The 23611-nt window shown below is 53.1% G+C and overlaps 1 pseudogene across 1 annotated transcript in view; it reads left to right on the forward strand.

The window, feature by feature from the left end:
* The first annotated feature begins 495 nt into the window (after nucleotides 1-495).
* LOC311188316 (class I histocompatibility antigen, Gogo-C*0101/C*0102 alpha chain-like) overlaps nucleotides 496-23611 on the forward strand; it is a 182129-nt pseudogene continuing 159013 nt past the window's right edge. The window contains exon 1 of the transcript in view: nucleotides 496-535. The product of the transcript in view is annotated as a class I histocompatibility antigen, Gogo-C*0101/C*0102 alpha chain-like (transcript). The remainder of the gene's footprint in view (nucleotides 536-23611) is intronic.

Raw genomic sequence — 23611 nt, forward strand, 5'->3', positions numbered from 1 at the left:
TGGGACACGAGGGTGGGGAGGAGGCACACGCGCAGCCGGCGATGGACAGGGCGAAGACGACCATCTCGGTGAGGTAGACGCGGGAGCAGGAGAGCCGCATGGAGGGGCAGGTCGCAGAAGAAGTGGTTGATCCGGTTGGGGCCACAGAAGTCCAGCCTGAAGATCATCAGGCAGGGCAGGACCCCGTGCCCACCCTGGTCACCCAGGAGACGGCCACCAGCTTGGCGCAGGTCTGGGGCGCATCAGGAGGGGGTAGCTCAGGGGGCTGCAGATGGCCAGGTAGCAGTCATAGGCCATCGTGGCCAGGAGGAAGCACTTGGTGGCCCCGAAAAACACAAAGAAGTAGAGCTGGGCCATGCAGGCGGGGAAGGAGATGGCACGGCCCGGGGACAGCAGGCCGGCGAGCAGCGGCGGCACGACGGTGGAGGTGTCCCAGACCTCCACGAAGGACAGGTGCTTGAGGAACGTGTACATGGGCGTGTGCAGCCGCCGGTCATGGCTCGCCACGGCAATGATGACGACGTTCCCCACCACCGTGAGCACGTAGGTAGATGAACAGAAAGATGGCAAACAGCAGGGACTGCCACTCGAGAAGGTTCTGGAACCCCAGCAGCTGAAACTCAGTGACAGCAGACACATTTGGGGGCTCCATCGCCTGCGGAGGGGAAGAGACCTTGGAAAGCACTGCGGACAAGGCATGAAAATCCTCGGTGCTATCTGGAACATGAGAGACTGTCTTCGAGCACTCCCGTCTCCACGACAGCTTTCTGGAAGAACGTGCGCGGCTCCACCTGGCTTTTAGACCACTGTGGTTTCAACCCATTAGGCGAAAGGGGCGCAAGAGTTGGGGGAGGGCCTCAGCAAGCTCCACTCACCAGGCTCTCTGAGATCTAGAAGTTTCAGGTTCAACACCACAGGTAAGAAGGGGCTCACTGAGCCAAACACAGGAAATACAATTAATAGCCGGGCCTCCCTGGTGGCGCGAGGGTTAAGTCTCAGCACTGTGAAGCTGTCCCCAGCCACTAAGGCATGAGTTCAATCCTCGGCCAGGGAGTGACCCACAGGGCGAGGCAGACCTCTTCTGTCTCCCCGCTGCTCCCCTCAGCAGCGTGTTTCAGTAGATGCACCTGTTCTGCTCCCCACTCTGTCTCTGGTCTCTGGTAAATCCTCTCACCCACCCACCCCCAACCTTTGGCCTGTACCCCAGTTCTTTATGCATAAATAAATAAACCTTTAAAAAATTAATAGCTATGTTTTCCTGGAAAGGGCCTGGGCCCTTTCCTCCCACAGGTGACCCTCATCTGGAAACAGGTCACACCTGGCCCGTCTCCCAGCCCCGGGAGACTGTGTTCTGCCCTCAGTGTTTATGGACACCTCCTCCAGGTACTTGAGCATCTGAGTGTGTCTGTGTGTGTCTGTGTGGCCAGGGCTGAGCCAGCCTGCATCTCCACTGGTACCTTCTCACCCAGGTGGACACCAGCTTAGTGATCGGATTTTGTGTCCAGTCAACAAGTCACCCCTCCTTTTTTTCAAGGTCTAGCCTAGTTCTGGATGAAGCCAGCATCCACCCGCCATCAGGGGCTTCCCTCACCAAGGACTGAGTGTGATGTCACCTCTGTAATGCCCAGGCCCAGGACTCCAGCCGCAGGCCCTTCCACGTCCCTCCTTCTCCCCTAGTGACTATTTCAGGCGCTTCTCCAAAACCTTCCAAGACTTTTTGTGTAGGAAAGTGATGAAGCTGAAGTAACCGGAGGCCCTCCTTCACCGCCCCCCTCTGTCTCCCCGGGAGCCCGATGGGTGGTGCATCACCCCCTCTCCCCCCCTCTCCCGCAGAGGTTGCACCTGAGCTGGCTGTGGCTTTATTTGGTCTCTTGCCCAAATTAACCGACAACCCCCCCCTCGGAAATGCCACATCCCCCCAAGGAGCACCGCCCCTCCCACCCGACTGCTGTAGTCTCCCTGCGCCCCAGGCACACCCGTCCTTCCTCCTGGGAAAGTGGACAGAGCAGCTGCCACAGCAGAGGCCTCTGCTAGGGTGGAAACCAGAGCGCGCAAAGCAGATGATTTGGCGAGGGGCTTGGGCATGAGGCTGCAGAGAGTGGCCAGTTCAGGGCTCCGGAGCCATGGTCCCTGGAGCTCTACAGTGAAAAAGGCCCCTGGCTCCACCTGCTGGCTGCGCCCAGGAGCTGGCCCTGCTGCATGGTGTCTGCTCTCTGTGCCTAGGGCCGGCCTGCCCTGCTCCCTCCCAGCCGCAACCCTTCCTCCTCAGAGGCACCAGTCCTCTGGGTCTCTGTTCTGACCCAATCTCAGCTCCTGCGCACAGCACAGACCACAGTCTCTGGCCTTCTCTGCTCACTGCTGTTCCTGGGCCCTGCCCCGGGGCAGGCTGACCCCAGGCCAGTCCAGGAGCCCAGGCTGAGGGGAAGCGTGACCCCACAGGGCAGCGAGTGATGCAATTCACTTTGGAACATGGTCCTTTCCTGACATTGCTTCCACTTCCGTGACATGAGCAGTGACCGGACAAAGGCAGAATTTAAATGCCGAGACCACCAGGGCCTGGTTGACGGGGTCAGCATGGGCAACGTGGTTGGGTCACAGGGCATTTGGCCCCATTTCTGAGTCACCTAAAGTCCCCCTCAAACGCAGTCAAAGACACAAGGGAAAAAGGACCTGCTAGGCCTAGCCCTTTGGGGCAGGACGGGGTGCCGGGGTGACAGGGTAGGGGGTTGGCAGGGGTGGGGGGTGGCAGGGGTGGGGGTGCGAGCAGGTGGTGGGGTGATGGGGGTGGGGGTGCAGACCTGCTTGGGGCTGACATCAAGTCCTGGCTATCCCAGGGACTGGATCACCTGATTTACAATGAGCTCAGCCAACAAGACCCGCCCCGAGACAGAACCTCCCAGGCGCCAGCCCCACATCTCATTTCACAGCTTCCCTGGAGCCTTTATGGAAATAAACATGCCCCAGTACCACAGACCTCCCGCCATCCAGGGCCACCAGGCGCCTCTGGGCTAGGGCCTCCCTGCTGCTCTCCAGGCACCACAGGGCGGGCGATCCCACCTGGACAGAGTATCCGCAGGGCCTGCAGCCTCAGGCTCGCAGTCCCTCACCCACAGGCATGGCCTCTGGCTCCAAACACACCTCTCCTGGTGGCCTTCTGAGCCCTGAGCCTACCTGTCCATCTCCCTGGCACACGGCGCCCACGGTCCTCCCTGCTGCCGGCTCGGCCCTGCTGCCCTCCGCCCTGCACACTGGCCCTGGCTGCTGCGACTGGCCATCTTCTGCGGGTGATGCAGCTGGAACACGCTCCACCTTTCAACAACCCAGGTCTCCTGGGGCCTGGCCTTCGGGGAATCCTCCTCCCAGGTATTCTTCCACAGTTTGCCTACGAGTTAATAATCAACAAAAGCAAACTTTTGAGACTCCCCGCTGCCCAGGGGGCTCAGCACGGGGGCACCCCTGGGACCCAAGCAGTTCTTTGGAAAACTTTTTTAAAATGTAGCTTAGGATGGCCCCGGAGATGCTGAACTGGACTGACTCAAACAAATGGGTGTTTCTTGAAAATCTAGGGAGCAGGTACCCAGGGGCCCATCCTGAGACGGGTGCCAGTGGCCTTCCGCTTCACACTGCAGTTTCAGGTGTGCCCACGAGAGCACATCCACTCACCCACACGGTGAGACCCCCCCACCCAGGCCAACTTCCAGAGACCAGAGCACCTGCGCCGAGGGCATCTCCCAACTCCACAAGGAAAACGCAGCATCTCAGCCTGGAAAGGCCTGAGCGGAGCCCTCCACATGCCCCCGCCCCCCTCTTACCAGCAGGACCAGAGGCTGCTGCATGGGGGGGCACTGTCCCGCGACGCACTTGTGCTTGACTTAATAACTTATTTTCCAAAATAATGTTATCCGTGTGTATATTTTTCAGAAAACTTGCAGACAGAAGACGGCAAGGGCGCGGCGCGTGCACGAGTGCCCGCTGTGAACACGCTCAGGAGCACGGGTGGCTGCACACGCACAGGTGCATTTTGGGGCACTGGGTGAGGAGCCGCTGCAAGCTCTAGCTGGCACCACCGGGTCTTGGGGTGCCCGCGGCGCCAGGAAACCTGAGTTCATGGGGGTGAGGCTGCAGGGAAGAGTGTCCAGGCTCTTGGATGGGGTCCCAGGCAGGGTCCTGGGCTGGGTGGGGTCCACTACACTCCACCCGAGTTGGCCCCCTGATGGCCCAGCCCGCAGCTCTCCTGTTCCTCGCGGGCAGCACGCGCCCTGCGGCTGCGGCCTTGGCTGGCCTTAGCCCCTCTCCATCACCGTCTTTCTCACTGCTAGAGATGGGGAAGAAAACAAGCTGCACCCCGGCCTGTGGGCAGGCTTCTTCCGTGAGGTCTTCACACTGGGCCCCCACTCTTCGCCTGGCACGCCGCGGCCAGGGGAGGAGAGCAGTGCAGGCACCCAGGGAGCAGGCGAGCAGGCAGGTGGGCGGGTTCCAGCAGGTGAGAGCACAGGGTACAGCGGGACCTGGGGACACCCAGGCCACCCACCCCATCAGCACTGCCACGTGAGGGTGGCCGGCAAAGGGCACTGGCACGCAAGCCCCACAAGGTCACCCCAGCACTCACGTGCCAGCAGGCGACCAGCCTGAGGCTTGGCCTGAGGAGCCTGGGGGGGCGCCCGGCTCAGGTGTGCTGACATCTGAGGGGCCCCTCGCCCCGGCAGACGTGCGACGGAGGAGAGGCCGGAAAACGTCACCTCCAAGAGGCAGCAGGGCCATGGCAGACACGCGCCCCAGCTGCGTCCGGAGCCAGCCGGCCAGAGCAGGCTTCCCCAGGCTTCCAGTCCCGGCCCTGGGAGCACATGCAGGCCCAGGACTGGCCTCAAGACCTCTTTGCGCCCCAGGCTGTCCTCCCCACTCCCCAGGCCCCAGCCTCCACTGCCTGACCAGCCCCAGGCGCCCGTGCCATCCCCGCAGCACCACTCCGGCACGCGTCCTCACCCTGGTACGCGCCTTCGTCCCCAGCACAAGGGCCTGCTCTCACTCAGGCGGGCGCCCCTGGGTGCGGGTGCACCATCGGCTACAAGTCGGCATCTGTGTATCCGTCTCCACCAAGACAAGCTCACAGATACTTTGAGATGTTCAAATCCTCACCCGGAAGTACCTTCCAGAATCCCTCCTTCCTCTTTCCCACGCGGTCGCTGGGACACTTCCTCACGCCCACGCGGTCAGCCCCTTCATCCCGCACAGGGGTCGGGCAGGGGTGCCGGAAACTCTCATCGGTGGTCACTCTCACGCTGACCAGATGTGCTGAAGTCACCTCAGTCTAGGCAAAGTGACCTGCCCCCTTGGCATGGTGGTGCATGGTCCCGGCCGGCCATTTCCTGGGGCGGCTGAGTTGGGGCTCTGCTCATTCCATGGCGGGCCCCAGCACAACGTGGCCGGAGCCCAGGGATTGGGGCATGTGGGGTGCACCAGGCCCAGGGGTGGGAGGGCCGCCCAGGCAGGGGCAGGTCTGTGAGGCAGGGAAGGGGAAGCAGGAGTCCAGGGGGAGCCCTGGCGAGCTGTGGGGGCAGCCACCCCGCGGGCCCAGGCCGGGGTCTGGGGGCCAGGGTGTGTTGTGCTCGCTGGGGACGGAGCAGTCAGCAGAGGAAGCCCGGCCAGGAGCTTTCTCGTGGGGGTACTCCAGGGACTCGGCCGTTACAGGAGGGGTGGAATCTCTACCCGTAAGGGTAGAGGCGCCGCTCCAGACGGGCCTTCAGGAGGAGGTCTTCCCGGTCCATGGAAGGAAATTCTAAGACTCACACTTGAAGCCCCGCACGGAGCATCACTGGGTTCGGTATGAAAAAGGGAATGATTATAAAACTCCTGCGTTTCTTCGGAAGTTTCATAGATGACAGTTATTCATCAGAGCACAGTGTGGACAAAGTCTGGATCCAGCTCCAGCAGTGCAAACCCCGCCTCTTAACAGGGTGAGGGGGTGCCCGATGATCTGTCTAGACCTGCTCTCAGAACCACTCCCAGACCCACGGGCCCTGGGCGTGGGCTCGGTGAGGGGGAGGGTCCAGTACCCCAGGCCTGCTGGTTACCTCAGATGTGCCTTCCCCAGAGTGCTGAGGGCCCTGGGGGTGGGCCTCAGGGGAGCCAGAGGCCTCTCTGCTCCCTCTCCCTGGGGGATTCTGCAGTTTGGACCCTTAGAGGCCCAGCGAGAGAGACTTCTTTTATCATTTAAACCCCCTCTGGAATCAAGCGAGTGAAGCGTGGGCACAACTTCCAAGGCCACCACATGGAGGTAGCATCTTCACCAGCCCCCCGCCAGGCTGGGGCCACCCTCCTCCCCAGGCTGGGGCCACCCTCTTCCCCAGGCTGGGGCCTCCCTCCTCCCCAGGCTGAGCACCCAGCGGGAGGAGCCAGCTCAGAACAATTAGCCCTGGCAGGCAAGTCCCAGGGTACCGCCTTCCTTCCTTCCTTCCTCTGGGGCACAGTGTGTGCGGGGGTGATGGGTTTGCGGGTGATGGGTTTGCGTTTATTCAATGCAGGTCAGATGCCAGACCCCACCATACCACCCAGGCCAGCCTAAGGCCCAGGGCCCACCAGCTGTAGGCGGAGAGAGTGGAGGCTCCCGGGGAAGAGGGGGCGCCAGGGCGAGGAGGGGGTTCGCCAGGGCACAGAGGGAGGTGTGCCAGGACACAGAGGGGGTACCAGGGCACAGAGGGGGTGTGCCTGGGCGAAGAGGGGGTGCCAGGGCGCAGAGGGAGTGCTAGGGCACAGAGGGGGTGCCAGGGAGCAGAGGGGGCGTTAGACCAGGGTCAGAAGGGAGGTCTTGCCTCCAGGTCCTTCACCATCATGCAGGCTTTCGGGGCAACTGCAGGGTGATAGTAGGGTCCCGCTCATAGGGCCACCAAGGAATCACGCACATAAACATCGCTGCACATGGGTAGGGCGGGTCGGAGCCTGTCAGCTGAGTTGCGGGCCTAGCAGCCTGCTCACGGGTGGGGTGCACCCTGTGCCGGCCCCACGTCCACCTGGGGTTGCTGCTTTCCATTCATCAGGGTCTCCCCAGGAAAAGCGTGAAACTACCAGGACGTTTGATTCCCACAGCAGGGAAGCTGGGAACCCTACCCAGCAGCCCAACGAGCCACATCCCCAGCCCCCAGAGAGGGCCTGCGAGCCCGGGGCTGCCCAGTGACCGCCCGTGGGTGCCTCCCCGCCCAACAGCCCCTGGCGGCGGCCACAGGCCCTGGCCTCGCCTGGAAAGAAAGTCAGAGCAGGGCCGTGCGCCCCGCGCCTGTAATGGTTAGGATTTCACCTTCAATTTCCAAAACAGTATTTTTTGATTTTGCTTTTTAAGGGTCCAGCTCTGATCACATTACTTCTTACAAACTTTGAAAATGTGCTTATTTCTAAGCAAAATAACTGAAGATAAACTTGTACTTTTTTTGAGTGCTTTGCCTCATGCTGATTTCCCTCTTGGAAAACCCTCTTCATAGGCCGCCGCCTCCGCACCAGCTGGCCGGTCGCTCTCCCTTTGTGTCCTGCAGCGGGGAGGGCTTCTCTCTGCACCCCCATGCTCGCCTGCTGGGTCCGGGAGGACCTGGGGTTCCCATTCTCGGTGCTCACTGAGGTGAGCAGGGGCTGTGCCCCGAGGGCCAGGCCGTGGTCCCCACAGGGAGAAGGCCGAGCACAGGGCAGGGCCTGCGGGCAGGCAGGGTTTGGTGTCTGGGCAGCGCTGGCTGGTGTCCAATACCCAGGTGGGGCTGGCCCCACAGTCCGCGGGGACACGGGCTGTCCCTTAGGACAAGACCTGCAGTGCTGTCCTCTGAAGCCCTGCCGACCCTGGCAGCACGCCGGCCAGAGAGGCCTCTGAATAAAATGTGCACAGGAGACATTCTCGAATCATCGAATCACTTAAAAGAGCAAGGGAGCTGCTCTTGAGGTAAGACAGGTGTCGCCTCACTGCTGGGGTGAGGGACAGGCACCTGACAGCAGAGTGGGGGTGGCCAGAGGGGCGGGCGGGCGGTGCATGGCTCCAGGCGGGAGTGACACGCAGTGCACACCAGGCACCCACCATAGAGTGAACACACCTGACAGGTGTGCGTACCTGGGGCTCCTGGGTGCCCCTGTGGGCAGTGGGCAGGGGCAGGCTGAGGACCAGCTCAGGGTCGCCGGGGTCAGGGTCCCCTCCCACTCCCCAGGAGTGGCTTGCTTCCCTCTGAATCCTGCAGAGGTCAGCAGGGAGGTGCCCTATGTATAGCGCCTATGCACTTGGACTACGCTGACTACACTCACCAGCCCTGACTGTGCTCCCAGCCCTTGCGCTACCTCTGCTGACAACTGACTCTCCTACGATATTAACAAATGTACTATTAATCTAGTATTAATAGTACTCAAAAAGTATTCACTAACCTCACTAAATACTAGCAATGCTAACTTAACTCTACCAACAATACTAACAGAGCAATATGATGAAGGGATTAACATGGTAACTCAAACTAGAGCATAAACTAACTGAAGTATAAACATTTTGAGAATAAATCAATCAGCTAATTCTGTTACACTTTATTCATTTATCCACTCTTAATCAACTTGCTTCAGTGTACTTCTGCTACACTGTCTAGTCCACAAATCACTACACAATAGAATGAAACTTAAATACATGAAGGGAAACTCCATTGTGGAAGTTTGTGGATGGCTCACAGCTATTCCATGCAAACACAGTTTGGGGAACCTCACCTCAGGAAACAGGTCTTGGGCCCAAATCTCTACAAGGGTGGTGCCACAAAATGCCCCCGGTGGGGCAGAGAAGTGTGCATGCATGAGTCACAAGTCCATTGTCCTCCTTGGAACCCAGGTCCCAGGTCAGGTATATAGGCTTATGACACAGGACTCGGGCCCTGTTCCAAAATGTGCTAGGGATCAAACCCAAGGCAATCCAACCCTGCATTTCCATTACACTGTGAGTGCTCCTGCATCGGGAAATCATCTCTTTTCGCCACCACAGAGGACACTTGATTTTCCTAGGGCTACAAGACTCAAGGAGTGATTTATTACTATCTCATCTATTTCTTTCTCTCCCAAAGTTCCCTTTTGGAATGGCATTAAAATTAGCCAAATCAGACTGGAAAGGAAAGGAAAACAATGACATAACTGCAGGGAACATAATTTGAGGAACATTTTCCAGGACATAATTTGAGGAAATTCAAGGATTTTCTATATTATTGATGCAGATATTGGCTACATAGATCAACGGAGGAGTAAACATTTTCTTACCCATGACCTAGCTGTGGTATAAACAGAATTAGAAATTTCCTCCATATCTGAGGATTGGAAAGCTGATAGTATACCAGAGACTATGATTCAACTAAGAGCCCCACATAGTAAGACCTCTGTAATGGATCATGGCTTTTAGCAGTTATGTAAGCAAAATACCCAAAAGCAATAATTAATATATATGTGTGTGTGTGTGTGTGTTACACTACTTTATAATACTGTATAAATCTTTGGAGTACAGCTTCACATCTTTTAAAATGTGTAATTCCACACCACACACACTAACAGAGTTCTAATGAGCCTCTACTAACAGGCTTCTCCTCACACACCCACCCTCTCCAGGGGCAGCTCCTCCTGCCTGCTGGTGTCTGCGCAAGCATCATCTTCTTTCCTTGTGTGTGTGTGTGTGTGTGCCCACACGCTACTGAAAGGAGGACTCTGGTGACGCTTTTCTTAGAGGTAACCCAAGAACCCTCATCTGTGACCCCAACACCTCTCCCAAACATCACTCCTCACCAGTGTCAATGTTATAAAAACAAGGAAAATCTGAGAAACTGTCATCCAGGCGAACTGGATGGGATTATGGAGCATAAAATGGACAGTAGCAAAGATGGCATTTAGTAATTATGTCAACATAGCTGCATTAGTTGTAAAAAAATAAAAGTATTCATGTAGGATGTTAACAACATGGAAATGGTGTGGGATAAACAAGACCTGTACTGCCTTTGCAACTTTTCTATAAATCTGATAGTATTCTTTAAATGTTATTTTTAAGATCAATTTATTTTTTTATAAAGATTTATTTATGCATACAAGAACTGGGGTGCAGGCCAGAAATGTGGAGGTGAGAGGATTCACCAGAGATAGGGTGGGGAGCTGAACAGGCAGATGTACTGAAATGCACTGCTGAGGGGAGGAGCGGGCGAGACAGGAGAGGTCTGACGTGCCATATGGGCAGCTCCCTGGCTGGGGATCAAACTCACGCCGTAGTGGCTGCGGAGAGCTTCATAGTGCTATGTCTTAGCTCCTTGAGCCACCAGGGAGGCCCTAAATATTATTTTTTTTAAAATGCCCTCAATATTGAATAGGTTGTAGAAGAAAAAAATTTTCTCTTTTCCAATTCTCCCAGGTATCACTGTCCAGGGACTGAAGAGAGGGGTTCTGGGGAGAAAAGACGGAAACCTCACACACAGGGCAGGCTCCGGAGTCTCCTCTCTTCTGAGCCCTGCTGCTCTGACTCCTCACAGAGCATCTCACCCCAGGACGCCGCCCTCCAGCACCCCCAACTCTGCCCACCTCAGCCCCCCGCCCCGACCTGGCTGCTCCACCAGAATCCGGAGCAGCGCGGCAGCGCCCCCGTGTGGCCACAGGGCTGAGCACAGGAGCCCAGAGCCGCCCTTTCTCCTGCTCAGCCAGGCCCTCGCCAGGCTCCCTGGGCCCCCAGCGGCAGGACAGGGATCTGCACACAAGGGGGCGCCCAAGTCTGCGTCAGTTTCAGTGTCCTTATTTTTAGTCTGCAGTGGTCTCCAGGACATAATTGGTTCCTAGGTTCTGGGCAAATCCCCAAATATATAGATTGCCTCAGTCTCTTTATATGAAAACTTAGATTCCAGGGTCCCTGTAATTTGTTTCTGCCTCTGCTTCCAAGGACGAAAGCCCCTCCTCCTGGGAATCACCTGACATTCTCCATCCTTTGGAGGAGGGGAGGGGCCTAGGAGAGCCCCCAGGGCACTGGCTAGGAAGATGGGGAAGCTCCTGGAAAATAGAGCAGAGGATGGAAATGGGGACTTTAGGGGACAGAGGTGGAAAGGGGTGCAGGGGGAGCCAGAGAGGACCGGGCAGGGAAGGGGCCACACGGGGGACACTGAGGGGGAAGGTCTGTGTGGGTGACATAGGCTCTCACTGGGGAGCTGGAGCGTCTGTCTCCCCTGGGGGATGCAGCAGTGCTGGCCTGTAACTGCCCAGGGAACTGCGCTCATCTGGGGCCTTGCCTGTCCTTGCAGGGCAGGTGTCACCCACACATATGCACATGCTGGTGACAGAGAGGACTGTAACAGGGGGGCCCCCAAGGGAGGATCTGGGTTCGTGCCCCACCCAAGAAGGGTGGAGCTGAGCAGGGAGAGGAAGCTTGAGAGGAGGCTGAGGAGGGAGGAAGCAGGATGGAACCAGAAGGAGACCTGGGGGAGGCGCATGGGGCAGAGACACGTGAAGAAGCTGCACTTGCTTCTTGGCCTTGGACTGGGTGACACAGACATGGGTGAGAAATCCATGGGAGGTGACAATGGCAGCTTCTATCTTGATTTTGCTCTTTTCCTTCCAGACTTGACAGCCCTGTCCCCCCTTTTCTATGGGTCCCGCCAGGAGGTGCTTTAGACTGTGACAGGCTTTCAGGCCCTGCTTGGGCCAACCCTGTTTGGCTGAACATTTACCCACAAGGGATGGTGACTTTGGTGCTTGATTTGGAAACTTTATTCTTTCATTTGTCTTTGTTGCACACTAACTGTATTAAAAATCCTTTCCATGAAAGGTCTTCCATGTTTTGTCTTGATGCTGGAGATGGCAGGGAAATGGGGGAGATAATAGTTAAGGGGAGTCCCCTTCCTCATCCAGAACATCCCCGTTCAGTTCCCCAATGCTGGGGTGTCTGGGAGATTCAGGGAGCCAAGAGGAGGGCAGAGCAAGGCCTGTGCCTCCCTGGAGGACCAGCCCTTGGGACTGATTCTGGGGCTCCAGGGCCCCACTCCCTACAGGTGGGTCAGAGTCAACCCTGCTCACAGCCCCAGGCTGCTGACAGTCCCTCTGTGCCGTGATCCTGCAGACACCGCTCTGAGGATAATGTGAAAAAAAAATGAACAGCAACATTAAATGGAATCTTAAAACACTAGGAATAATTTTTTTAAATCAGGTTTATTTTGAAGGACACTTCAGGGGATGTGGAATCCTTGTCTGACAGCTCATTGCTATCAGGACCTTGACTGTCATGTGACTTATTCAGTCTCCACTATTTCTTGTAAGAAAACAGACACTGATCACTTTATTGCCTTAAATTTTTTAATAGTTTGTACCAATTACTTCATCCTTTGCACATTAAACAAAGATCTGGCAATTCGCACAGTCTCTGAGGGGGAGGCAGCAGGAGGGTCCGTGCTCAGGGGCTCCTGCTCTGGGTCTCAGGAGGCTGCGATGGGGATGAGATGTTGGTGGATCTGAAGGGCTGTGATCAGTGTGGAAGGATCTTCCCTTCCCCAGCCCTGGGCAGCCAGAGCCCACTCTCTGCCTCTGGGGACAGGCCTGGGAACTTCTCTCTAAATACACCCCAGGTGACTCTGATGGCGCAGACTTGCAGTCAGGCATTTGGGGTCCCCAAGCCCAATGCATGCTGTTGCCCAGGAACATACTCCACAGGGTGCTGGGGTCACAGAGAACCACGTGACCCCGCCCTGGAGGTCCTGCAGCCTGGGGTGTGTGAGGAGACAAGGGCTGCAGTAGTTGCCTCGGAGGGGGCCAACACAGAGCCAGGGAGGTTCCTTCCTCAGCAGGAAGGGGACATGGGAGTTGGGTCTCAAAAGCCAGAGGTGGGCACAGGAACAGAAGTGGCTCAGGGTGCTGACTGAAGGCCGGCTACATACCTCAGCAGTTACTTTCTCTGTGTCACCTCGGGGATTCTTCTCCAGCACTCTGTGAATTGGGAATTGATACTATCCTGACACCCCTCCCCCACATTCCCCTTCAGAAACAAGGACATGGAGCCTGAGGGGTTATGGCAGTGTCCAGGTCTGAACCCCAGCTGCCTGGTTAATGTCTGGGCCTCTCGCCTGACACCATCCTGCAATCTGACCGGGGAACCTATGAGGCAGGTTCCCTGGAGCCCTCACCACCCTCTCCAGATACCACACATTTCTGGGCTGGATTTGACTAAAGACAAAAGGGCAGTAGTAAGTCATCATGTCATCATCCTTTATGCAAATGAATTGAACTCACCAAAGAGAAAGACACAGAGTGACTGGTTGTACCAAAAAATAAAACCCAACTTTATGCTGTCTCCAGGAGACTGGATCAAAACAGTTCTTGGCAAAAACACAAGAAAATGGGGCACCCCCAAATTTGCAGGGGCTGCCATATAAGATAAAATAAGCTTCCAGAAAAAAAGGTAACAAGAGACAGAGATGAACATCATACGATTAAGGAATCCTACATCAGGAAGACATAACACTCATCAATACACATGCACCAAGCAAAGGAGCAGCAAAATACATAAGGCAACTATTAACACATCTGAAAACAGATATTGGCAGCAACACAACAGTGGTAAAGAAATTCAACACTCCACTTTCATCAAGGACACATCACCCTACAGAACTCCGGGAAACTATAACTTTAAGTGAGAAATTAGACCATCTGGGCTGAATATTTATACTCCAAAAAGCTAAATAATATTCTTGTCAGGTGCACCTGGAATAGCCTCCAGAATACATCACTTGTTGGGTCATCTAACAAGTGTCATAAATTCATGATGACTGAAATCATACAAGTATCTCTCTGATCACAATGGTATCAAACTCAAATCAACCATAAAAAGAAACCAGGGGGAAAAATAACATGTGAAGATTGAACGACACTCTACCAAATCACTCTTGGGTTAAGAAGGAAAGCAACCAAGAAATTTTAAAATACCTTGAGACAAATGACACAGCACAAGCAGCACTAAGAGGGCAATACAGAGCAATACAGGCCACACCTAGAGTCAAGACAGAGCTCAGGTAAAGAATCTAAACAGCTAGAAAGAACAAATGAAACCAAGAGACAGTCGAAGGAAAAAAATATTAAAGCAGAAATAAATAACAAAGAAATCAAAGAGAGACAAAAAAATCAATGAAACCAAAATATGGTTCTTTGAAAAAAATAAACAAAACAGACAAATATTTTACTACACTTTCAAGGAGGAAAAAAGGAAAAAAAACTAATAGAATAAGAAACAAAAGGGGAGAAGTTACAACAGACACATTAGGATACAAAAGATCATAATACCAAATATCTATATATCATAATTCCAAATACCTATATGTCAATAAATTGAATGACCTCAAATAACCTGGAAGAAAGTGACAAATTCTTAGAAGTATACAAACCTTCTGAGACTGAGTCAGGAAGATTCAGAACAAAGCAACTACAAGCAAAGACACTAAAACATGAATCAAAAGTTTCCTGAAAAACAAAGTCCAGGACCAGACATTTTCAGTGACTTCTACAAACTCTTTAAAGATGAACTAACACCTGACTTCTCAACTCTTCAAAAACACAGAGGAAGAGGGAATGCTGCCATCACATCTCATGAGCCCAACATTCCCTTGATACCAAAAGCAGAGAAGGACATCACACAAAAAGAAAGCTACAGACTAATCCCTGATGAACATAGATGCAAACATCCTCAACAAGACCTTAGCAAACCAAATTCAATCACACATGAAAAAGGATCACACGTCATGACTGAGTGGGGTTTATCTCAGCAACACAAGGATGGGTCAACATTTGAAAAAATCAATTAGATTTCTGCTCACACCAGTAAAAATGTCTATTATCAAAAGTCAAGAAATAAATTCTGTGAGGAACAAGGGTTAAAGGACCATTTGCACTAATGGTTGGATGTAATTGGTACAGCCATTTGGAAAAACAATACGGTGGTTCTCAAGAAAATAAAAAAGAATTGCAATATGATGCAGGATTTCCACCTCAGGATATTGACCTGATGAATAAGAAAACACTTATTCAAAACGAGACAGGGCCCCTATTTTCATTGCAGTGCTATTTACAATAGCCAAAATAGGGAACAACCCAAGTTCTAAAGAACAGATGAAAGGATTAACAAAATGTGATTTACATACATCATACACACACATAATGGAATAGTACTCAGATACTGCAAAAAGAAGAAATCTCGCCATTTTCAACAATGTGGATAGAATTTCAGGGAATTATGCTATGTCAAATTGAGAAAGACAGAAAACATAGGATTGTACTTATTTGTGGACTATGAAGGGAAAAAAGCAATCAACAACCACAACAAAATGGCAGTGACCAGAGGAGACGGAGGGTAGAGGGAATATCTTGGTGAAGGATTGTGATTGGACTTTTGCTAATGGGTATGTGTGAAATATACAGTTGCCTGATGAGAAGCTCTACACCTCACATCTATGCAGTGTGTAAATTAATGTTACCTCAATTAAAAAAAGAAGAGGAGGGCCTCCCCGGTGGCGCAGCAGTTGAGCGCTGGGTTGCCAAGCTGCCCACAGCCTCTGCAGCACTGATTTGATCCCCGGCTGCTCCCCGGCCACCGGAGGAGGGTCCCACATGGCACGCAGACCTCTCCTGCTGCCCCCTGCTCCCCTCAGCTGTGTACTTCGTCAGTCTGCCTGCTCTGCTCCCCGCTCTGGCTCTCACCCTCCCGTGCTTTTGACTGTACCCAGTGCTCGTATAAATAAACAAATAAATCTTTAAAAAAAAAAGAGAGAGAGAGAAGAAGAAGAAGAAAAAGCTTCACCCAGCCTGCTCCCCAGTCAGGGCCCTTCACCTGATGATGAGGCCTAGGAAGACAGGACAGGACTGTGCTGTCCTTGGGAGCCCCCTGCACCTCCAAAGAGCCACTTCTCACCCAGCTTGACCTGAGCCCCTCCTCTCTCACCTGGAGACACACAGACTAGTCTCTCCTGCCACCTGGGAGCTGAACCAGGCCCTGGTCTGTTCACAGCCTGGCAGGGGCGCCCCAACCCCACAGTCACCCCCATCCTCACAAGGTGGCCCCTTCCCAGGCCTATGACACCCACTCCTGTGTCCCTCCCTTTCCCTCTGCTCTAGCTGATCCTCATCCCCTCTGCCCTTGCACCCCGGGCACCAGCCAGCCCCCCACAGGATGTTCCTTCCATGGGAACCTCACTCCCGAACATCCCCTTCCCAGGGCTTTGCTTCCATCCCACCTTCTGCACTGACCCCCTTGATGGACACAGCTGCCCCCATACCCCCCTTTCTTGCTGCCCCACCTGCTCCCTGCCTGTCCCTCCCCTCAGCCCCTCTACAGGATGGGGTGGGTTTCTTGTCTTTATTATTCACTGTCTCCTGCATGAAAGCAGCTCTCTGAAGTTAGGGAATGTCTCTGTTTTGTACACAGCACCAAGCACATAACATACAAATATTGGTGGAGTTAAATGAATTAGTAACTGACAAGTGTTTCTTTTCTTTTTAATTTTTAATTTTTTTTAATTTTTTACAACATTGTTCATTTTTAAAAAAAAATATTTGCTCCCCCACCCTCAGGTGTAGTCCCCATAGAATTTCCTTCACCGATGTATCCGTGCACCATCACCACAGTCCCCTGTGCTCCTCCCTCCCTCCCTCTGATCCCTCTCCCTCCTCCTCCCCTGTAGGATGTCTCTCATTTATAATTGTCTGTTTTTGCTTTATTGTTTCGTACTGTTATTATTGTTATTGTTTCTTCAGAGAAGTCTGAAGTTAACCTGATTGGTTTTCCCTTATAAGGTGTCTGTTTCTTCCCCCTAAGTTAACTGACAAGTGTTTGATACAAATAAATCAAAAGTAAAAAATGAGGGGATAGGTATGTTCACATTTTTGATAGTTCACTTTTTGAAACATCATAACCCCTGACTGAGCAATGGTCATCCCTCCCCCTCTTGTTGCAGCTCAGAGACTGCTCTTAACTGTGTCATCACAATAGTTTTTGGAGAGCACCCCCATCTTTTATATCTATCTATCTATCTATCTATCTATCTATCTATCTATCTATCTACCACATCATTCTACATTTTTGTGGAATGTATGCTTTCTCCTCTTGTAACGGGGTAGTGCCCACGAAAAGGGGAAGTTCCAGGTTCCCTGCCCCACCCAAGGTAGGGTGGAGCTGAGCAGGGAGGAGCAGAAGCTGGAGGAGGAAACTGGAGAAGGAAGGAAGCAGGACAGAGAGCCAGAAGGAGACCTGGAAGAGGCACATGGAGCAGAGAGAACTGTGAAAAAACTGTGCTTGCCTTTTGGTCGTGGACTGGTTGAAACAGATGTGGGTGAGACTCATGGGGAGGTGACAGTGGTATTTTTTGTCTTGATTTTGATTTTGCTCTTTTCCTTCCAGACTTGTTTGGTTGTTTCTGATCCTTTTCTGTGGGTCCCCACCAGAAGGTGCCTTAGACTTGGGGCAGGCTTTCAGGCCTTGCTCGAGGCCAATCCTGTTTGGATGAACTTTTACCCACGAGGGGACGGGTAGCTTTAGGTGCTTGATTGAGAAATTATAGTCTTTGTCTTTTCTGTATTGTTTACTAATTGTATTAAAGCTCCTTTCCATTAAAGTCTTATATGTTTTGTGTTGATGAGGCAGATGGCAGAACCTATTTAGAGCAGGCAGGTTTGGGGGTTCTGGGGTGCCCCTCTCCCTGCCCTGTAACACTCTCAGGTGTAGTCCCCTTAAAATTCCCACCACCAGTTCACCCACGCACCATCAGCATTGTCCTTTGTGTTCTTCCCTCTTCTGTTTCGATCCCTCTCCCTCCCCTGGGAAGTACCCCAATTTTTCTAGAGCCAGGGTCCCCCCACACAGCCATCATTCCTGAAGGAAGAGCTCCAGACCCCAGGGCCCTACCTACTCGAAAACTATTTTGCCAGGCTAGAAAGGAACAAAGGGCACTCCAAGGACAGGTGGGTACAGGTTTCATTATTATCACACTAGTGGACACCAGACAGGAGAGTCTCCCCCTAAGATCTGGGCCACCAACATACACAAAGATTTCCATTTATACTCAGGAATTTCAGCATTCATTACGCTGATAAATTTGACAGATTTCATTTTTTTTGTAGTGCACAGGCCATTTGGTAGAGCACAGGGCTGTTTAGACAAAGGCGGGGGGGGGTGGTTAGACAAGGATCTGTGCTATGGGAGGGGGAAGGAGCCAGCCACTTGACTCCTTTCTTTTGGAATGAGGCCCAGTTAAGATAGAGACCAGGGCCTCCCTGGTGGCTCAGGCGGTTGAGCGCAGCGCTGTGAAGTTATCCGCAGACACTACAGTGCCGCTTTGATCCCCGCCAGCCTTGGAGCAACCCACCTGGCGAGCAGACCTCTCCTGTCTCGCCCCCTGCTCCCCTCAGCAGAGTATTTCGTCAGTCTGCCTGTTCTGTTCCGCGCTCTGTCTCTGGTGAATCCTCTCACCCTCCCGCGCATCTGGCCTGTACCCCAGTTCTTGTATAAATAAAATAAAAATCTTTAAAAAAAAAGAGTCAAGTCATAAATTGCTCAGAGGGGAACTTGCAAATGCTAAGATGGTAAACGTGCTAATTGTGCCAGGCGGGTGTGATGGGCCCTTTTACTGCATCAGTTGTTTCATTGCTTTCCCCTTCACCATCAGTTTCAACATTACTTTGGACAGTTTCCACTTCCACAGAACACGGAGGGACACTGTAGGGTAAATGATTGTCAGGCTTTTCTGCTCTTCCACCATTAGGATTGATGATGGATCCCTGCGGTCCTGAATGCATGTCTGATGGCGGGCACCTGAGAAGGGTGTGGGCATGCGCAGGTGGGTGCACCTGTGCTGAGACGGGGCTTGTAAGGGCGGTGTCGCAGAATGGAAAACGACCAGAAGTGAGAGAACAAGACCATGAGAGAATGCTGGAGCACCCAGAAAGAGTGAAGATTCTTTTTCTTTTTTTTTTTTTAAAGATTTATTTATTTATGCATACAAGAGCTGGAGTAAGGCCTGCGATGAGGAAAGGGGTGGGGGGTGAGAGGATCCACCAGAGATCCACCAGAGTGGCAGATTGACTGAAATACACTGCTGTGGGGAGCAAAAAAAAAAAAAGTGAAGATTCACCGGGAGCTATGAGGCCTGCCAGCCTCCTGGCCCCCAGGCACATGGCAGGCAGGGGTGTGCCCAGTAAGAACCTGAAAATCCCAATAAAAGCCTGAAAAAGCCACTGAGGGCTCAAGGACTCCTTCACACTTCTGCATGGGTTCATAGAGATCCTACTCTGAGCCATCATGCCCGTCGGTCATCACACTCACGTTTGGACCCCGGGGAGCAGCTGGAGGAGGAGCAGCAGGGAGGGGAGGAGGCAGAGCTGGGACAAGCCTAATGCTATTGTCCCCAAGGAGCACAGAGCTGGGACAAGAGCAGGCGCCATCTCCTCAGGGCTGGGGAGAAACAGGGCAAGAGGCAGCCAGGGCCACACAGAGGAGCAGGGCAGCCAGGAGCTCTGGGCTCAGGGGGGAGAAGGGCCCAGGGACCCCCACCAGCAGGAGCAGGGCCCTTCTGGTGACTCCTTAGGCCCTGAGACCAAGGACACACCTGGCTACTCTCAGGGCTGCTGAGCCTCTGTGCTGCTAGAGACCAAGAGGTTTATTGGGAAAAAACATCCTCCCTTCCCTTCCCACCCCTGGAACCCACACCCCAGACCCACTCTGCTCAAAACACTGGACCCCTTCATTCCCAGCACCTGGTCCCGGCTGCAAACTGCTCTTCCCTCCTCCTCATCACCCAGTGACTTCCCAGGTCAGAGGCCCAGACCCAGGCCCCCCATGAAGGACAGGCCAGCACCTGCTTGTGGTCCTATGCCCCTCAGTGTGAGCAGGTGTCATGGAGAAGCATCAGGACACACAATATTGTCCCCAAGGAGTTGGGGTACCCCCCACAGGCCTCTATTCTATTCTGCTCTGTCTGCTCCTTTAGTTTACCTGAAGGTCAGTCCCTCCCAGCCCTGACCTGCCAGGGCTGAAGACAAGGTCCTGCCTCAAACAGCAGGAACCTGCTCAGATCCCCACTGAGGGCTTATTCCTCCTGGGGGATTCCTGCCTCTGGGTGAGGATCCAGTGGAGGCAGAGCAGTAGAGAAGTGAAATGAGTCCTGATCAGAGAAAACAACCTCAATCAGTTAGGCAGAATGAGGGGCACCCTGGGACACCCAAATCTGTATGCTCCAAATGGCTTTTGCCATCTGCCTCATAAAGGCAGAGCACACTCTGAGTGTGAAAGAACACACTAGAGGAGCGCCAGAGGGGAAGGGAAGATGGTGTTACAGGGCAGGGAGACGGGCACCCTGACCCCGCTAACCTGCCTGCTCTATATAGGTTCTGCCATGCGCCCATCAACACAAAACATATGAGATTTTAATGAAATGTAAATTTAATACAATTAGGGAACAGTACAAAAAAGACAAAGAATATAGTTTCTAAATCAAGCAACCAAAGTTAGCCATCCCCTCGTGGGTAAAAGTCTACCCAAACGGGATTGGCCCCGAGCAAGGCCCCAAAGCCTGCCCCAAGTCCAAAGCATCCTCCAGTGGGGACCCACAGAAAAGGATCAGAAACAACCAGACAAGTATGGGAGGAAAAGAGCAAAATCAAAATCAAAGATAAAAGCTGCCATTGTCACCTCCCCACGGGTCTCATCCACATCTGTGTCACCCAGTCCACGACCAATAGGCAAGCGCAGTTTCTTCACGTTTCTCTCCGCTCCATGTGCCTCCTCCAGGTCTCCTCTGGCTCCATCCTCTTTCCTCAGTCTCCTCTGCAGCTTTTTCTCTCCCCGCTCAGCTCCACCCTCCTTTTGGGTGGGGCAGGAAACCTGGAACCTCCCCATTTCCTGGAGACCATCCTATTACAGTGGGATAACAGTTTCCCAACAAAACACTGAAAGTTACCCACCCTGTGGGGTAAATGATTGTCAGGCTTCTGCCCTCCCGCCATTAGCATCGCATGCCTGATGGACGCCTGCATTTTGTTACACTGTTATATTCAGTTGTATTGTTTACTTCTGTGGGCCGGGGCTGCAGTATTTATATTGGCAAGAGAAGCAAAGAACACAGGAGAGGGACAACTGCCAGAGAGCCCAGTAAAGAGTGCCAGCTCCTGGCACCCCAGCACCCCTGTCTGCCGTGTACCTGGTTTCTGCACTACATGTAAAAGATCAGTAAAAGCCTGAGAAAGCCACTGAGGGCTCCAGGGCAAACTTTTCTTTACACGTTTGCTCAGATCATAGAGAATCAGCTCTGTGCCTTTCTGGCACTACCATGCCCCCTCTCCCCAGGGTAGATGACCAGCCAGACTTCTTGGGGGGCAGGGCTGCAGCTGCAGGATATAAACCACCCCCACCCCAGCTCTCAGCACAGTACAGCCCCTAAATCCACCCACCTCATGGGGAGGGGAGCAGGAAGTGACTTGGAATCAAAACTGCCCCAGGAGGACACATGTCTCCCCATTAGTGCTTCCTTTTGTTCCAAGTGGAGAGGGAAAAGAGGGGGGTACAGAGCACAGGGCAGGTGTCCCTGGACAACACTAGGGGATCCTGGACACCCTGCAGGAAGGACACTCACCCCCTCACTGCATCTCCCAGCCCTTCAGGGCCTGTTCCTGCTGTTCTGTCAGCCCACACTGTTCCCTGTTCTGTCTTGTCAGATATTAATGGTCCTGATCCAGATGGGTTCATCATTTACTTTCCTCTTTAAAGGACATATGCCTCTAATCTTTCAATTGTTTCAAGTGCTTTTGAAATAGTTCCAGGTAAATACCTAAGGTTGCTGAAAGACAATGGAGAACGTAAAATGAATTGTAATTTTAAAATACAACTATGGATGGGAAGAAGTAAACCCCTTTCTCCAACGTGCCATCCACTGAAGTTTATGTAGACAAGGTTAAGATGAGGGGGTCACAAGGAAAGGCTCTTCGATAAACAGTGCTGGGGACACTGGACAGCCACGTGCAAAAGAATGAAACTAGACCACTGTCTCCCACCTCACACAAAAATCAACTCAAAATGGATAACAGGATGGGACTTAAGACAAGAAACCATAAAATCCATGGAAGACAACAAGGACAGAACACACCATGACATACCAAAAAAAAAATAATGTGCTCAGTCTTTGAAAAGTCAGCGTTGAGTCATTTCTCTCTCTCTTTTCTTTTTAAAGATTTATTTATACAAGAAGTAGGGTGCAGGCCAGATGTGGGGGAGGGTGAGAGGATTCAGCAGGGACAGAGTGGGGAAAAGAACAGGCAGACTGACTGAAATCCACTGCTGAGGGGAGCAGCGGGCAAGACAGGACAGGTCTGCCGTGCCACTGCAGAGGGTGTGGACTGCTTCACAGCACTGCACTCAACTGCCTGCACCACCAGCGATGCCCTAATTTCTCATTTTTACAACCATTCCCTGCTTGCTGCTGTGCTTTCCTTCGTCACCTTCTTCACATAACTGTGGTCTCTTTCCTTCCAAGGAAGAATGCCCCTCCAATTCTACCCCACAATGTAAATTATTGTCCACAGTTGAAGTCAAAGAGGTGAACGTCTGCATGGTGAGGTGAGCCATTAATAAGTGGCCTTAAGATTTGAAGACATGAATATCACCATCATGAATGGAAACTGAATGGCTTCATCAACACTATCCACAGGGCCTCAGGGATCAAACCCCTGATCCACACTTACCTGCAACCTGAGTGTAGCTTCCTCCTTGTCTTCCTGTGGGAAGAATCATCATGTGAGACAAGGGAGGAGTCAGCCCTTGCAGTCTTTAAGGAATCTTCTAATCCTGGAATACTGTGACTAAAGACCCAGGTCAGGACTGGGAAAAATGAAGAAAGGAGGTGAGGGGGGACTGGACAAAATGCCCTCTGGGCAACACACATGTGTGGATGGTACTTCCCATTAACCAGGCAGGGCAAGTTCTCCCTGGGACATGAAAGCCCCCAGTGGACAAGATTCCCCCACTCCCTTCCCCACCTGAGCGCTTCTACCTCCACATCACAGCTGCAGCCACTGCAGCTCCAGTGAGCAGAGCTCCAAGGAGAACCAGGCCAGCAGTGATGCCCACAGTGGGGATGGAAGGCTGAGGAGGGGGCACTGGAAGGGAAGGGAAGGGGAGACCCCAGTCCTTAGTCTGACCCTTAGAAGTTCTCAAAGGGCTCCTAATACTCCTGAGAATGGGCTCCGTGCCCAAGTCCCCCTAGTTACCCTATCTCAAGATAAGGGGCTCCAGCAGCCCCTCATGCTGAAGATACACATGTATCTCTGCTCCTCTCCAGAAGGCACCACCACAGCCGCCCACTTCCGGAAGTTTCCATCCGCCAAGCCTGGTCTCCACCAGCTCCATGTACGGGGCCAGGTCAGGGTAGAAGCCCAGGACCCAGAACCTCAGGGTGATGTCATGCTCAGAGATGGGGTACTGGGTCACACATGCCCTTTGGGGGTCTGAGCAGGAAGAATCGGACATTTTATGGTTGCTATTTCCTCTATGGTCACTGAAGCAGCCTCATGGCCATCCTCAGAATGGACAGGAAAACATGCTTGGAGGGAGGTAGCACAAACCCCAGAAACCAGCCTG

This window comes from Talpa europaea (genome assembly GCF_964194135.1).
Source record: "Talpa europaea genome assembly, chromosome: 2".
Taxonomy (NCBI): domain Eukaryota; kingdom Metazoa; phylum Chordata; class Mammalia; order Eulipotyphla; family Talpidae; genus Talpa; species Talpa europaea.